We start from the raw sequence: 15,096 nt of genomic DNA, 5'->3' as shown, positions 1-15,096 counted from the left end.
TACAGGGGTACAGGGTAGCTGGACCCTCCTAGATTCCCTCTCGGATCTGCCCCGCTCGGAAGGATGCCCCCCACACAGTTGTCACTGCCTGATCCTCTTCCTTCCTACACCCCCATAAGTCCAAGCTATGAGTCCTCCCCAGAGCTCTGCAGCTGAGCTCTAAGGGGAGACAGCCGTGACGCAAAAGCCGGCAGAGGAAAGGGAAGGAAGGGAGTCTGCTCCCAACAGAAAGCCTGCCTCATTCTCGCAGCCAAGAGCCTACCTTCAGTTTACTCTCATTGCTTCTCAAAGATCCGCACCTCTTAACTTGCAAGTCCAACGGTATAGGCTGATGGCCATCCCTTGGCACCTTCTGCTCACCCACAGATGCAAGCAGACAAGCCCCAGCTCGCCAGGGGACACACCAGCTTCTCACAGTTCTGTTTCTCAGGAGCAACAGCTTTCCCCACTCCTTTCCAAACTGGACATTTGCACTGTCTCTTAATCTCACACCCCCGCAGGACCACTGGGCACTCCTGAACGCTGGGCCCAGGGCTCAGGTATAGCCCCGGTTATACAGCACAAGGCAGATGAGACCAGGACCTCACAGAGGCGCTGGATTCTTGACTGTGGACATTCTGGCTTACTAAGTGTTCAGGATAGTCCTAAAAATGACTTTCCCCTGCATGTCCCTGCCTGCAGCATTCTTGACTTTGGTTCCTCTGTTGTGAGCCTCTGCCCTGGCCATTCAACTGCCTGCCTGGCACCATTTCCTGAGAGCCCTACCCTCACCCATGCACTTCCCTGGGGCTCCATGCTCAGTCCTTTCAAGAAAGGGTTTCCCTGTCTCCTAATTTAAGATTCTATTGCTGGCCTGGCGAGGTGGCTTAAAAGTGCTTGCCCCTCCGAAAGCCCAAGGACTCCAAGTTTGATCCTTAGAGCCCACGTTAAGATAGGAGAGAACGGAATTCATAGGGTTGTCCTCTGACATGGACTCTGTGGCATGTATGTAGTAGTACCCCCACCCCACACATCATCAAACGTAATTTAAGACCAAACGTATAAAGGTCCATCCTGGACCCTAGACCCCGTGGGATTGCCGTCTCTCCTGCACCCCACTGCCCACCGACACTCACGCTGCAGCAAACTCTGGGCGCTGCCTGTGTTGTTGTTCAGCTCGGTCTCCCACTTAGAGGATTAAGGTACACGAAAGCAGGGAATCAATGCTATTTGGGGTTCTGCTATGTCGTGAATATAACAGTGTCTGGCACCTGGGAGGCATTGAACAAACAGCTGGTGATTGAACGGACGCTGAAGAGGTCTCTGCCCTCCCTTCTTTAACCAAACATGAAGTGCTGTGCCCTGGTTCCAGCACCTTGCAAACAGACCACACTGTCAGTTCTGACTCAGGAAACACTCACACCCACCCTAGGAGGAGGCAGTGGCCTGCCGGAGCTTCCTCACCCAGGCTTGTGAAGGACTTGGCACCCTCCTATGGGTCATGCTCCAAACTGTCCAGTAACAAAGCAACTCTAGAGTTGTGGAAATGGGACAGGCACCTGCAGCCGGGCCTGGCAACCTGCATCTGGTTCCTGAGACCCATGTGGTAGCAGGAGCAAAGTGTCGTCTGTCCTCCACAATCGCGCCATGACACACACACACACACACACACACACACACACACACACACACACTAAATAAATGTAAATTTAAAACACCAAAGTGAATGGGGGAGACAGCTCAGCAGTTAAGGGCCACCAGAGCCACTTCTCCAGCCCTCATACACATAAAGAATTTTAAATTAAAAATAAATATTTTAATTTGGGTGGTGATGGCCCATGCCTCTGATTCTAGTACTCAGGAGGCAAAGGCAGGGGAAGCTCAGAGTTCAAGGCCAGCCTAGTCTACAGAGAGAGTTCCAGGACATACATACATACACACATATATGTCCTGTTCAGAGCTACACAAAGAAGCTCTGTCTCAAAAAAACTAAATAATAAAGACTTTAAAACTCTGGTTTCCTGGTTAGAGAACTGCAGGGTCCCAGAGGCCCCTTTACTCCCCTCCACTGGCATCTACCCCTACAGACCAATGTCTAAGGGAGGTAGGAACCTGGCTGGGCAGCTGAAAGCAAAGATCCTGTGACTTCAAGAGACTGGGGTCTGGGAGTGGGCACAGTAAAGCATGCTTGCCTAGTGCTTCAGCAGCAGAGGCTGGAGTGAGTTTGAAGCCAGCCTGAGCTACACAGAAAGTTCCAGACTAATGAGGACTACACAACAGAGACTCTGTCTCAAACAGCTACAACAAAACCAAGAGCCTGGAGAGAGGAACCAGTAGTTAAGAGCTCACATTGCACTTGTGGAAAGCCATGCCAGACAGCTACCATCACCTAACCAAAGCCAGGTAGTCCGGTGCCTCTTCTGGCCTCCGCGGGTACCTGCACTTATATGCACGCTATCCCCCCCCCCCACCTCAAGCCCCACACATAATCAGAAATAAGTGTATTTTAAAAAAAAACAAAACAACATGGGCTGGAGAGAGGGTTCAGCGGTTAAGAGCACTGCCTGCTCTTCGAAAGGTCCTGAGTTCAATTCCTAGCAACCATATGGTGGCTCACAACCATCTGTAATGAGGTCTGGTGCCCTCTTTTGGCCTGCAGGCATACAAGCAAACAGAATACTGTATAAATAAATAAACAAATAAATAAAAACAAAACAAAAAAACAAAACAACAAACGAAGACTCTGTCTTCAAATGTTGATCTTCCACCTTCTACCAAGCAAGTTCCTTACAGCCTCCCCACCTCTTCTGTAAAGTGCTGGATGACAAGGATCAAAAATCCACAAAAGTAGCCGGGTGGTGGTGGCACAGGCCTTTAATCCCAGCACTTGGGAGGCAGAGGCCTTTGGATCTGTGAATTCAAGGCCAGCTTGGTCTACAAAGCGAGTGCCAGGACAGCCAGGGCTACACAGAGAAACCCCTGTGTCTCAAACAAAGAAACACCTACCAACCAACCAAATAAATTCTAAAAAAACAACTTTGCCCAAAAGTCCTGAGTAGTAATTACTTTTTCTGCTCTCAGGAGGGCTGACTTAAATCAGGACTCTGAACTGGGTTTCCCTTTAGTGCTGTAAGCTACATCCTGGTCATGTCCTGCCTCCTTTATCTATCCCCTGAAGGAGCATCACCAGACCCTTCTTCACAGGTGGACCAGATTGGAAGGCTGCAGGCCTTCTTGTACCCACTTGTTGCCCATCTTGCTCTGAGTTTCTGAGGAACCAGCAGGCATTCCCTGCTTGTCTCCCCAGCCCCTGAGGTGTATAGCTCACCCTTGTCTTGAAGACTTCCTCCAGGGACCTCCCAGCCTGTGGATGCTGCCCTTCTGCTCAGTGGGGTTGCAGCTCCCTCTCCTCAGATGTTCCTCAAGGCCCTACCTACTTTTGTGTTCTTCCAGTCCGAGAGTGTGTCTTCCTTTTAACTCAGGCTGCTGGGTAATCCCACAAGCTACCCAGGTCAGGCCCCTGGGACAGTGGCTCCTCCTTCAGAGCCCGGAAGTGGAACTGCAAGAGGCCTAGTTTGAGTCCCATCTGTGAGTGGAATCTTGCGAAGTTCAAGTCTCTCTCTGGGGGCTGAGTGACACCCTGTACAGGTCCTCAGTCTCCTGGCCCTGGCTTGGGTGGGGCTGATGGGAACCGTCTCTGTGTTCCAGATCCAGGGTTCTGTGTTAGCAAATTCTCTGAGGATATGTGAGCCTGGGCTCAGTGGGAAAGGCTCTCCTCTTGCCACCTGCTCCTCAAAACTGAGCCATCCTCTCTTCTGCTACATCTCCACTCGACTCTGAGTCCTGCCACCAGTTTTGCAACTGGATAGTACAGCTGCTGGACGGCTGTTGAGAATCTTCCCTCACTGTTCCGCCTAGTGATGAAATCCTCTCTCTGAGCGGCAGGGTCTGGCTTCTGAGTGCTGGGGGCTCCATCTCATACCTCCTGCATTTCATCACTCACGCTGCAAGGCCTTTGGCTAGAAGGACCTGCCCCACACTTGTCAGTGCTGCCCGTATTCCATAGCTCTTCACCTCCTTTCAAGAACTTTCCTTCCCCACACAGCACCTAATGCTGCTACTGTGGAGTTGAACCAAGGGCCTTGCAAAGCTATCCTTAGCCCTCTTTTGACTTCTTGTTTTAGGCAAAGTCTCAAAAAGTTTGCCCAGGCTGGCCTTGAATTTGCAACCCTCTTTGTCTCTTGAGTACCTGGAAATTTGGTCCTGCGCCCATTAGGCATGTTTTTTTTTTTTTTTTTTTTTTTTTTGAGACAGGATTTTTCTGCGTAGCCTTGGCTGTCCTGAAACTCACTCCATAGACCAGGCTAGCCTCAAACTCAGAGATCCACCAGCCTCTGTCTCCTGAGTGCTGGAATTAACTGCGTGCGCCACCACCACCTGGTGACATTTTTAAGATTTATTTATTTTATGTGTATGAGTGCTTTGCCTGCATGTAAGTATACATCTATAGATGGTTTTTAAGCACCATGTGCATGCTGGGAACTAAACTCAGGTCCTCTGCAAGAACAGTAAGTGTTCTTAACTGCTGAGCTATGTCTCCAGCCCCAACCACATGGTCTTAAGTGGGCTTCTCTGTCCTTTAAAGACAGCCTGTGCCTGGCAGCGGTGACACATGCCTTTAGTCTTAGCCCTCGGGAGGCAGAGGCAGGAGAATATCTGTGAGTTCAAGGCAAGCCTGGTCTACACAGAGAGTTCCAGGACAGCTAAGGCTACTTGGAGAAACCCTATCTTGAAAAATAAAAACAAAACAAAAAAGACAACCTGCTTTATTTTCTTCACACTTTTAAGACAGGCTGATTGTTTTCCATGTCCTTGAGCATAAACTGCAAGATAGAAACCCTGGGGCTGGAGAGATGGCTCAGCAGTTAAGAGTGGCCCAGCTCTCCTAGAAGACCTGAGCTTGGTTCCCAGCAACCACGTGGGGCTGCTCACTCCAGTTCCAGGGGATCCGAAGCCTCTGGCCTTCAAGGGCACCTGTGCTTATGCGCATAAAGCACACATATATGCACACATACTTAAAAGCAATAAAAGTTTCTAGAGGCACCTCCCACCCCATGCTCACAAATGCCCCCACAATGAGAGAGTCTCCCTGAGAGCCAGAGAGTGAAGATGGAAGACACGCCCACCAGGGCCAATCTGCATTTCACTCCTCCCTCAGGGACTGCCCTACTGAACCAGAGGTGGGCAAACCTCAACTACCTACTCAGCAGCCGTGGGTCTCCTTCAGGGTATCAATTCTTAGTGGGGCCACAAATACTCAACACAAGAAACTCTAAAATCTTAGCTGGGTGGTGGTGGCACACGACTTTAGTCCCAGGACTCAGGAGGCAGAAGGATCTCTGAGTTATAGGTCAGCCTGGTCTACAGAGTGAATTCCAGGACAGCCAGGGCTACGCAGAGAAACCGTGTCTTGAAAAACCAAACAAACGAAGAAGAAGAAGAAGAAGGAGAAACTCTAAAATCTCCCACAGAGCCCAAAGACCCTCAGCTCAACCCCTGCCCCCTCCTTCCCCTCTGAGCTTCTCTAACAGCCATTCAGAACCTTCTCCTTGTTTGTGAGGGACAAGAGTCTCCAAACACATGCTCTTCCAGCTCTGGGAAGTGAAGAGTCCCTTCTCAGGGGCGCACAACCACTTATTATCCAGGGCTGGAGTGAAGATGATGACCCTCCTTCCTCAACTCCATGTGACTCGTGTCCTAGCCATGTCACATGCCTGTCCACAAACACTTCCTGATGCTCCTTTAAGGGACCTGAGAGACTTCACCCAGACTTCAAGATCAACTACAGGGCTTGTTGAGAAAGAACGTTACAGACATGAGTTGCCTCTTGTTCTGTCCCCAGGGTATTCCATAACACCCACGGTACCACCAGGCTAATGCCACCACTGACCTATTACCACCCCCACACACCAGGGCCCAGCCTAGTCTCGAAGTCCTGGACTCAAGGACCCTCTCCTTGGGCTCCTGAGTATCTAGATAGCAGGTATAGCACCATACCCAGCTACGTTTGCTTTTTGTATTTTTGTTTTTGTTTTTTCTCGAGATGGGGTTTCCCTACATAACAGCTCTAGCTGTCCTGGAACTCACTCAATAGATCAGGCTGGCCTTGAACTCATAGAGACCCACTTGTCTCTGCCACCAGAGTACTAGAATTAAAGGCATATGCCACCACCGCCCGGCACTTTTGTTCTTAAGCTTAAGCAAAACACTGCCCAAATACAGCTCTGACATGTTCCCACAGGCAGTTGCCCCCTAAAACCTTACCTACAGAGAATCTGGGGAGTTGGCAGTATAGTGGGAGGGAGCTGGTGGGGCATGGAGGAAGGTAGGATTTGAGTGGTGGAGGAGGAGGGGTCTGGGGAAATAACCCCAGGGAGCACTCTACTTCAGCCATTTCCCACTCTTGCGAAGCCAGGCAGCTGACACCCGTGACCCACCCTCACCCTCTCCTCAGGTGCAGATGGTCCAACAGCCCCCGACTCTGAGGGGAACATCTTTGAACCTGTGTGAAGATGGGGTTGGGGAGCACCAGAGTTAGCATGTGCTGAATGGACAAAGTGCCTTGGGCATTTCTAATGTGCTTGGTTTAGCTCCATGGCAGTCCTACGGGCAGATGGTAACCCCCACTGTAAATAGGGAGAAAGTCAAGGCTCAGAGAGCTGAGTTCATATTCAGGAATCTATGAAAGACCAATGTGCTTCTACAGACCCATCTTGGAGCCTGGTACATCTCTGCTTCCTTGATACTTGGCAGTGGGAACCTGCCCCTGCTATCTGAGGTCCCCACTGAAAAGTTCCCTTGCCCTTCTAGACACCACAAGTCCAACTCCCCAGGAATGTTGGTGACCACTCAGGTAGGTATGACCCTTGAGTTTGGTGGTGCACACCTTGAGGCCCAACTCTCAGAAGGTAGAAGCAGGAATATCTCTGGGTCTCAAGCCAATCAGGGCTACATAGTGAGACCCTGTCTCGAAAGAAAGGAAGGGAGAGAGGAAGGGAGGGAGGGAGGGAGGGAGGGAGGAAGACAGACCACAAGCAAGACAACATTAGCTGTGCCCATGGTTGAGCCTTTGCACCCAGCAAGAGTTAGTGATCAAAATAGAAAGAAAATGAGAAAAGAAAAATTACAGCTTGTGTTCTTATCCAACTTCCGGTTTGATCTTCCAGATGCTATTTATTTACATGTGTATGCAGGTTCACACGCATGTGCATTCAGGTGGAGACGAAGGGCTGATGTTGATGTCTTCCGTGATCGCCTTCAGTCTTACTGCCTTCCATTTTACTTATGATTATTGAGACTGGATCCTACATAGCCTGGGCTATTCTCCCTAGGTAGACCAGGCTAGCCTTGAATTCCTGCCAGTCTCTGCTGAGAACCACCTTTTTTGGGGGCTGGAAGCCGCCTTAATTTTTACACGGGGTCCATCAGAGAACCTGCAGTTCTCCAGTTTGTCTTGACTGGCTGACCAGCAGCCCTCAGGCACCGGGAGCAGAGATGGCTGCTGCCCCTGCTTTCTCACAGAAGTGCTGGGCTGGAACTGAGAACTCACTCAGCAACCAAGCTGTCTCTGCAGCCCCTGAGTGTTCTATTATAATATTTATCACGTATTTGCTAACATGGCAGAACCTACATGCTATGAACATGTAAGTATAACAATATAAAACGAGCGCTCAAAGTACTTTTACAGGGCTAGATGAGTGGGCCACATGTGCCTACATGTTATGTGAGGACACGGGTTCTTCACTGGCTGCTCCACGGTCATGCTGGGAGGCTGATTTTAAAGAGTACATCCTGACCTTACTTTCCTGTCTCAGAAACGGCCTGGTGAGATGACTCAGCAGATAAAAGGTCTGACTGCTTGAGTCCCATCCCAGGAACCCACAGGGGGATGAGCGAAGACGTCATCTGAGCACCACATGTATGCTGTGGCATGCACCTGCTCACACACACAGTAAACAAACAAACAAGTACATAAATGTTTTTTAAAATTGTGGGGCTAGCCGGGCAGTGGTGGTGCACGCCATCAATCCCAGCACTTGGGAGGCAGAGGTAGGCAGATCTCCGAGTTGGGGGCCAAGCTGGTCTACAAAGAGAGTTCCAGGACAGCCAGGGCTACACAGAGAAAACTTGTCTTGGAAAAAAAGAAAAGAAAAAAATGGGACATGAGAGATGGCTAAGTGGTCAAGAGAATTTGCTCCTGTAGAGTTCCGGAGTTGGGCTCCCAGCACCCACATTAGGCAGTGCATAGCACCTTAACTCCAGTTCTAGGAGATCTGACACCCTCTTCTGGCCTCTGCCAGTATCAGGCATGCATGTGGTACACAAACATGCATGCAGACAAAACACTTACACATACAGAATTTTAAAAATCTTAATAGTAATTTTTCGTTTTTTTTTTTTTTTTTTTTTTTTCTGGTTTTTCGAGACAGGGTTTCTCTGTAGCTTTGGAGCCTGTCCTGGAACTAGCTCTTGTAGACCAGGCTGGTCTCGAACTCACAGAGATCCGCCTGCCTCTGCCTCCCGAGTGCTGGGATTAAAGGCGTGCGCCACCGCCGCCCGGCTGTAATTTTTCGTTTTTAGAGAAAGGATTTCTCTGTATAAACAGTCCTGGCTGCCCTGGAACCCGCTCTGTAGACCAGACTGGCTTTGAACTCAAAGAGATCTGCCTGCCTCTGCCTCCCTAGAGCTGAGATTAAAGGTATGTGCCACCACCACACACTGAAAAAATCTTTTTTAAAAGTTGAAAACCCAGCCGGGCAGTAGTGGCACTTGCCTCTCTCTGTGAGTTCGAGGCCAGCCTGGTCTATAAAGCAAGTTCCAGGACAGGCTCCAAAACTACACAGAGAAACCCTGTCTCGAGAAACCAAACCAAACCAAATAAAAGAAAAACAAAAAACTAAAAACAAACCAAAAAAGCAAAAAGAAAATCTGACTGAGTATTAGGCCAGACACCTTTGAGAAGAAAGAGCCAATCAGAATAGAAACAGGAGCCTGCTGATACCAGAAGGGCTGGGATTGGATTCTGGCTCTATTCTGGGCTGGTCCACTATTCTGTGCCTCAGTTTCCCCATCTGTAAGATGACAGTGTACCTGTTTCATGGCATTGCTCTGAGGGCATGTACTCAGTGCTAAGGTACCTGCTTAGCAAACACAAGTCCCTGGGTTCAATTTCCAGTACGAAATTAAACTACCGACAAGATGGAGCTCATTTGGTGGGGTGCTTGCCGGGCATGCAGGGAAGCTCTGGGTTCAAATTCCAGAACCACGTAAACCTGGCATGGTAGCACATGCCTGTACTCTAGCCCAAGAGGATCAGAAAATTCAATGTCATCCTCAGTTCTACAGCAGGCCCAAGGCAAGCCTGGACTACATCTCAAACAATAAACCAGCTTGGTATTGCTGTAAAGGACACCAGGAACGAGACTCGCCAAGAGCAGCGGTGGGCTTTTGCGGTTGTTTTGTTGGCCTTTGCGTCCAGGGACAAGCAGTGCAGCTAGGAGAAGTACAGAACTCTCAAGCTCAAAATCTTCCTCCTGCCTCCACCTCAAGGGCTGCTGGCATTACGGACATGAACCTCCAAGTCAGATTGGAGGCTTGGTTCTTGACCAGAGATCAGTGGAGAAGTGAATGGGTCCCAGGCCCTCGGCAGGGACTTGACTCTGAGTCCTGGGCCTCATCAGCATGCCAGATGTTAAAAACTGTGACTATAAATGGAACCTGTGGTCTGAGAATGGGGGGGGGTGGCTGCTTTCACTCTCCATGGCAGGGCACCCCCTCCCTGTAGGTCCCCCAGGTGTAAGGGGCCTGGTTACCTAGCACCCTGCGGCATCAGGCCAGGTTTGGGAAAGTGAACCCTAACTGCAGACTGCTGAAGTTTAGAGGTTACCCCAGGCCTAGGGTATGCTTCTCATCTGCTGGGAACAGAAGGAGCAGAACACAGGAAAGCTCGGAGCCCCAGAGGGGAGCTACAGGGCTGGCATCCACCCGAGGGATGTGAAGCCCTCCCTAACCCACATACCCACAGCCCCCCCTGTGTCCACCTCCACTCAGAAGGTGAGAAGCAGGGTGGGGTGCATGACCACAAGTTGACTGGGCCTCTCAAAGCAGAAGGCCTGGCTTCCCATGCACGGACAAGTAGCGAATGTGAGCCATCGGGCCCACTTCACAGAGCAGGAAGTGGACACTCAGCAGAGACTCCTGTTTTCTTTTTTTTTTTTCTTTTTTTTGGTTTTTCGAGACAGGGTTTCTCTGTGGCTTTAGAGACTGTCCTGGAACTAGCTCTTGTAGACCAGGCTGGCCTCGAACTCACAGAGATCCGCCTGCCTCTGCCTCCCGAGTGATGGGATTAAAGGCGTGCGCCACCATTGCCCGGCGAGACTCCTGTTTTCTCTAAGTTAGCCTTGGCTGGTCCCAGGGCAGTGATGACTCACTCTTGATCCACCCACCTCTTATCCCAGTTGAGCTCTGAGGTCCCCTGTGCATGCTCCTCAGCAGCCTGTGTGAAGGTCAGAGGTCAATGATCTCCCCTCCTACCATGTAGATTCTGGGAACCACACTTAGGTCTGCAGGCTTAGCAGTAAGTCTTTTACCTTTTGGGTCATCTCACTAGCGCCCCCTCCCCATATGGAATTTTATTTGTTTATTTATTTATGTTTGGTTCTTCTCTAGACAGGGTTTCTCTGTGTAGTGCTGACTGACCTGGAATCACTTTGTAAACAAGGCTGGTTTCAAACTCAGAAATCCACCTGGAATTAACCTTAGCACTCGGGAGGCAGAGGTAGGTGGATCTCTGTAAGTTCGAGGCCAGCCTGAACTACAAGAGCAAATTCCAGCACAGGCTCCAAAGCTACAGAAAAACCCTATCTCAAAAAAAAAAAAAAAAAAAAAAAAAAAAAAAAAAAAAAAGATTTATTATGTATTGGTGTTTTGCCTGCATGGTGTATATCTGTTTGAGGGTGTCAGATACCCTAGCGCACTGGAGTTACAGATAGTTGTTAGATGCCATTTGGGTACTGGGAATTGATCCCAGGTCCTCTGAAAGAGCAGCCAGTGTTCTTAACTGCTGAGCCGTCTCTCCAGCCCTGGGTGGGGGTAGGTGGGGTTTCCAGCCCTGGGTGGGGGTGGGTGGGGTTTAAGATAGAATCTCAAGTAGCTCAGGCTGGGTCCAAACTTAACAGAGGCTGAGGATGACCTTGAATTTCTAATCCAGTTCCGTCTCCAAGGCGGAGTGCTCGGATTAGAGGTGTGTGCTACTACACACAGTTGGCTTGGTGCTAGGGAACAAACCTAGAACTACATTCAACTAGGCTAGCACTCAGGGAGTTTAGCCCCTTCCAGAACACCCCGTGGATATTTTAAAGACCAGGCTTACACAGCCCGCACCACAACAGAGGATGACCTTGAACTTCTGATCCTCCTACCTCTACTTGCCTGGGGATGGGACCACAAGCCTGTACCGTCCTGCCCACGTGAATCTTGAATGAGACCTAGCCTCAGCCGCTCCGGAGTTGATCACAAAGCCCTCTTGCCTCCTCTACTTCCTTTCCTTCCACTCTGAACTTCTTCCTTAGCCTCCTACCAAGAGGCTGACTACATGGCTGGTGCTCACTGACCCTGCCTCCTGGGAACACTGGGTCCACTCCACAGCGCCAACCAGCACTGTCCCTCCTGGAGCCTGCTCATTTGTTCCAGCCCCGAGAACCCCCTCCCCATTCTGGTAGTCCTCCCTCTCCTCAGCACCTCCCTTGGTTCAGGCCCCAGACAAACAGCCCCAGTTCTGTTCTGCATATATTAGTCCATCGAGCCTCACACGCCTAGGAAAGTAGTTTGCTGTCTTAATTCCTCAGGGCAAGAGACTCTTTTCCAAGATCCCCCTGCAGGGCGAAGGGCTCCTGACCTCTGCACCCCAAAAGCGATTTTCTACACCACCTCCATCTCCCCTCACTTCCTTCCTCTGGGGTTCAGAATGGCGCCCCGCCACTGCCCATCTCTCACTTGTAACACTATGCAGCCATTAAAAAGTGTGATTACACACATGGGCATGACTAATAGCGACGCCAGAAGATGCTCCTACGATGTTCAGAGAAAAGCAAGACAGAGAAACTAAATGCAGTACTAGAGAACGACGCCAATATCCCTGAGCACATTAAAAAAAAAAAAAGTAAATCCCACGGTGGTACAGTTTGTGTCAGTAGCACCGAGGACTTCGTCCCTAGTTTTCTCCGTTTAACGAATGGTCACTCCGTGCACACTTCTTTCTAAGGACAGCGTCATATAAAACAATAATAATGCATTTGTGAAGTATTTGAGACTGGCTCCTTCCGGCTCAACTTCCCGAGCTTCAAATCCCCCCAAGGCCTACGTTCATTTTCAAGTCCAGGTAAGTAGGTCTATGAGAAAGGGAAGGAGTTTGGGAGCACGGTACCTCCAGTCACCCGCACCCAGCTCTTCCCATGCTTTGCCATGCCGGGCCTCTGAGCTTCTCCGGTGGGGCTGGCTTACCTGACGCAGACGCAGGGAGGTCAGCCTCCGCGGCTCGAAGACACGCACACCTGTCACTCCAGGTGAGGACTCCAGCGAGCCCAGAGCCCTGGAGGAGGGAGTCGCAGGAGGCGGGGCGTGACGTCACCTCCAAGCCCCGCCCCGGCTTCCCAGCCCTGGGGGTTCGTGGTTCTCGTGCTTGTTGGGTGAGGTGCTGGACACTTCTGTCGACACTCACGCCCTGCGTGCCTGGGCTCCGGGCCATCTGCCCTGCCTCCTTCCCCCACCCACTCTCTTGTTAATTCAGAGCCGTCAGGACTCCAGGTTGAAGCTAGCTGGGGTGAGGAGGAACCGGGACTGGGAGCAGGCATCTGATTTCCAAAATGTTTTCTTCTTTTTACCAACTCCCCATACCGCCCACCGACTGTTCCCCAGCCCACCTCCCCCTGCTAAGGGATCCGGGATCATGGAACCCTGTGGATTAGTTGGGTAAAGGTCTTTTGGTTGAGATAGCCCATACAAGAACTGTCTTTGGAAATTTACGAGCTACCCCCAAAGTTGTTGTTGTTGTTGTTTTAATGTTTGCCTTGGACTAGCAAGTCTGTTTTTGGAAATCTGTCCTAACAAAATCATCTGGAATACTTGTATTGTGGGGTTCTTTTTTTTTTATTTTTCGAGACAGGGTTTCTCTGTGGCTTTGGAGACTGTCCTGGAACTAGCTCTTGTAGACCAGGCTGGCCTCGAACTCTCAGAGATCCACCTGCCTCTGCCTCCTGAGTGATGGGATTAAAGGCGTGCGCCACCACCGCCCGGCTTGTGGGGTTCTTTATACTGGTTAAAAAACTGGAACTAATCTAAATGACCAACCAAGTGGGGGCTTGCTGAGTAGCACACATACACAGTGGAGTATTACGCAAGCAGCAAAGGCTATGTTTGCAAACAGTTTACAATAATATGAGGAAATGTTAGAATATTTAAGCCGGGCGGTGGTGGCGCACGCCTTTAATCCCAGCACTCGGGAGGCAGAGGCAGGCGGATCTCTGTGAGTTCAAGGCCAGCCTGGTCTACAAGAGCTAGTTCCAGGACAGGCTCTTAAAAAAAAAAAAAAAAAAAAAAAAAAAAAAAGCTGCAGAGAAACCCTGTCTCGAAAAACCAAAAAAAAAGAAAAAAAAAAAAAGAATATTTAGAGAATGAAAAGCAGGATGCGGATACAGTCACAGTCGAAAACAAACACAAGTTTGTGCCCTGGGAAGAAAATGTTTGCTGTGCCCTCTATGGGTGGGGGCACCATGAGGCTTGTTGAGACTTTTCTTCAACCGCTAATGGGCTCATTTCACTGGGTGGCCTTCCTTCTTGAGCAGAGGGCTTTGTAAAGCCCTCTCCCACCAAGCCAACTTCCAGCCTTTACTTCCTAAAACGTTCCCATTAGCTGTGCATACTTCTCAACAAACAGCCCTTGCACGGCCCAGAGAGGAAGAGTTATAGTTCCTACGTTAGGAGGAAGAAATGAAGGTCTGAGAGGCCGATTCTCCGGTCACATGACTAGAAAGGGTCAGAGAAGGGCTACTCTGTCCCAAGACCAACAAGGAATCTTTTTTGTTTGTTTGTTTGTTTGTTTTTGTTTGTTTGTTTTTTCGAGACAAGGTTTCCCTGTAGTTTCTAGAGCCTGTCCTGGAACTAGCTCTTGTAGACCAGGCTGGCCTCGAACTCAGAGATCCGCCTGCCTCTGCCTCCCGAGTGCTGGGATTAAAGGCGTGCGCCACCACCGCCCGGCTCCAACAAGGAATCTTAAACTGACTTCTGGGAAGTCTCCAGACCAGCAAGGCCACTCAGGGACCCTCCTTGTGTGTCAGGGACAGTCCCAGCTCGAGGGGCCCTGGGTGACAGCTGCTGCAGTGGGATCAGGCTGGGGGCAGGCGTGGGCTGACGTGGGCTGACGTGCCAATAGGGAACTCTAATCCCAGATCCTTTAGTAGCTTTCACTGACAGGCTCTGTGTGGTAGTTAAGTTCAACATTTGGAGGGCTGAGGCAGGAGGATTGAGTTTGGGGTCATCCTATCTCAAAAAAAATAAAGTGAAGAAAGGAAACAGATGCACTTCAGTGACTATTTTCCACAAGAAGCTGCTTCGCTAAAACCAGAACAGCCAGCAGCACGCCCCAGCATTTCATACTCCACGTTCACACTCCTCTGATCTCTCTTCAGTGTACATGTACACACACACACCATACACACCACACACACGCCATACACACCACACACACGCCACACACACGCCACACACACCGTACATACCACACACACCATACACACCACATACATGCCATACACACATACCTCATACACCACACACACCATACACACTACACATACATACCACATACCATACACACATTACACGCTATACATACCACACGTGCCCTACACACACCACACATACTGCACACATTACACATGCATACACACATGACACACACCATACACACCACACATGTTATATACACACACTATACATACCATACACACCGCACACACTGCACACACCACATACACCACACACACACTACACATACATACC

At 50.1% G+C, this 15,096-nt stretch overlaps 1 protein-coding gene across 1 annotated transcript in view; it reads right to left on the bottom strand.

The window, feature by feature from the left end:
- Csnk1e (casein kinase 1 epsilon) overlaps positions 1–12,623 on the bottom strand; it is a 38,872-nt gene extending 26,249 nt beyond the window's left edge. Inside the window, exon 1 of the mRNA XM_038342292.2 lies at positions 12,541–12,623. The gene's annotated coding sequence lies outside the window, so the exon portion shown is untranslated. The remainder of the gene's footprint in view (positions 1–12,540) is intronic.
- Between the last annotated feature and the right edge of the window lie 2,473 nt (positions 12,624–15,096).

The sequence above is a fragment of the Arvicola amphibius genome, chromosome 9, assembly GCF_903992535.2.
Source record: "Arvicola amphibius chromosome 9, mArvAmp1.2, whole genome shotgun sequence".
NCBI classification, from domain to species: Eukaryota; Metazoa; Chordata; class Mammalia; order Rodentia; family Cricetidae; genus Arvicola; species Arvicola amphibius.
The sequence above is the reverse complement of the archived record's forward strand: the minus strand, read 5'-3'. Positions and strand labels throughout refer to the sequence as shown.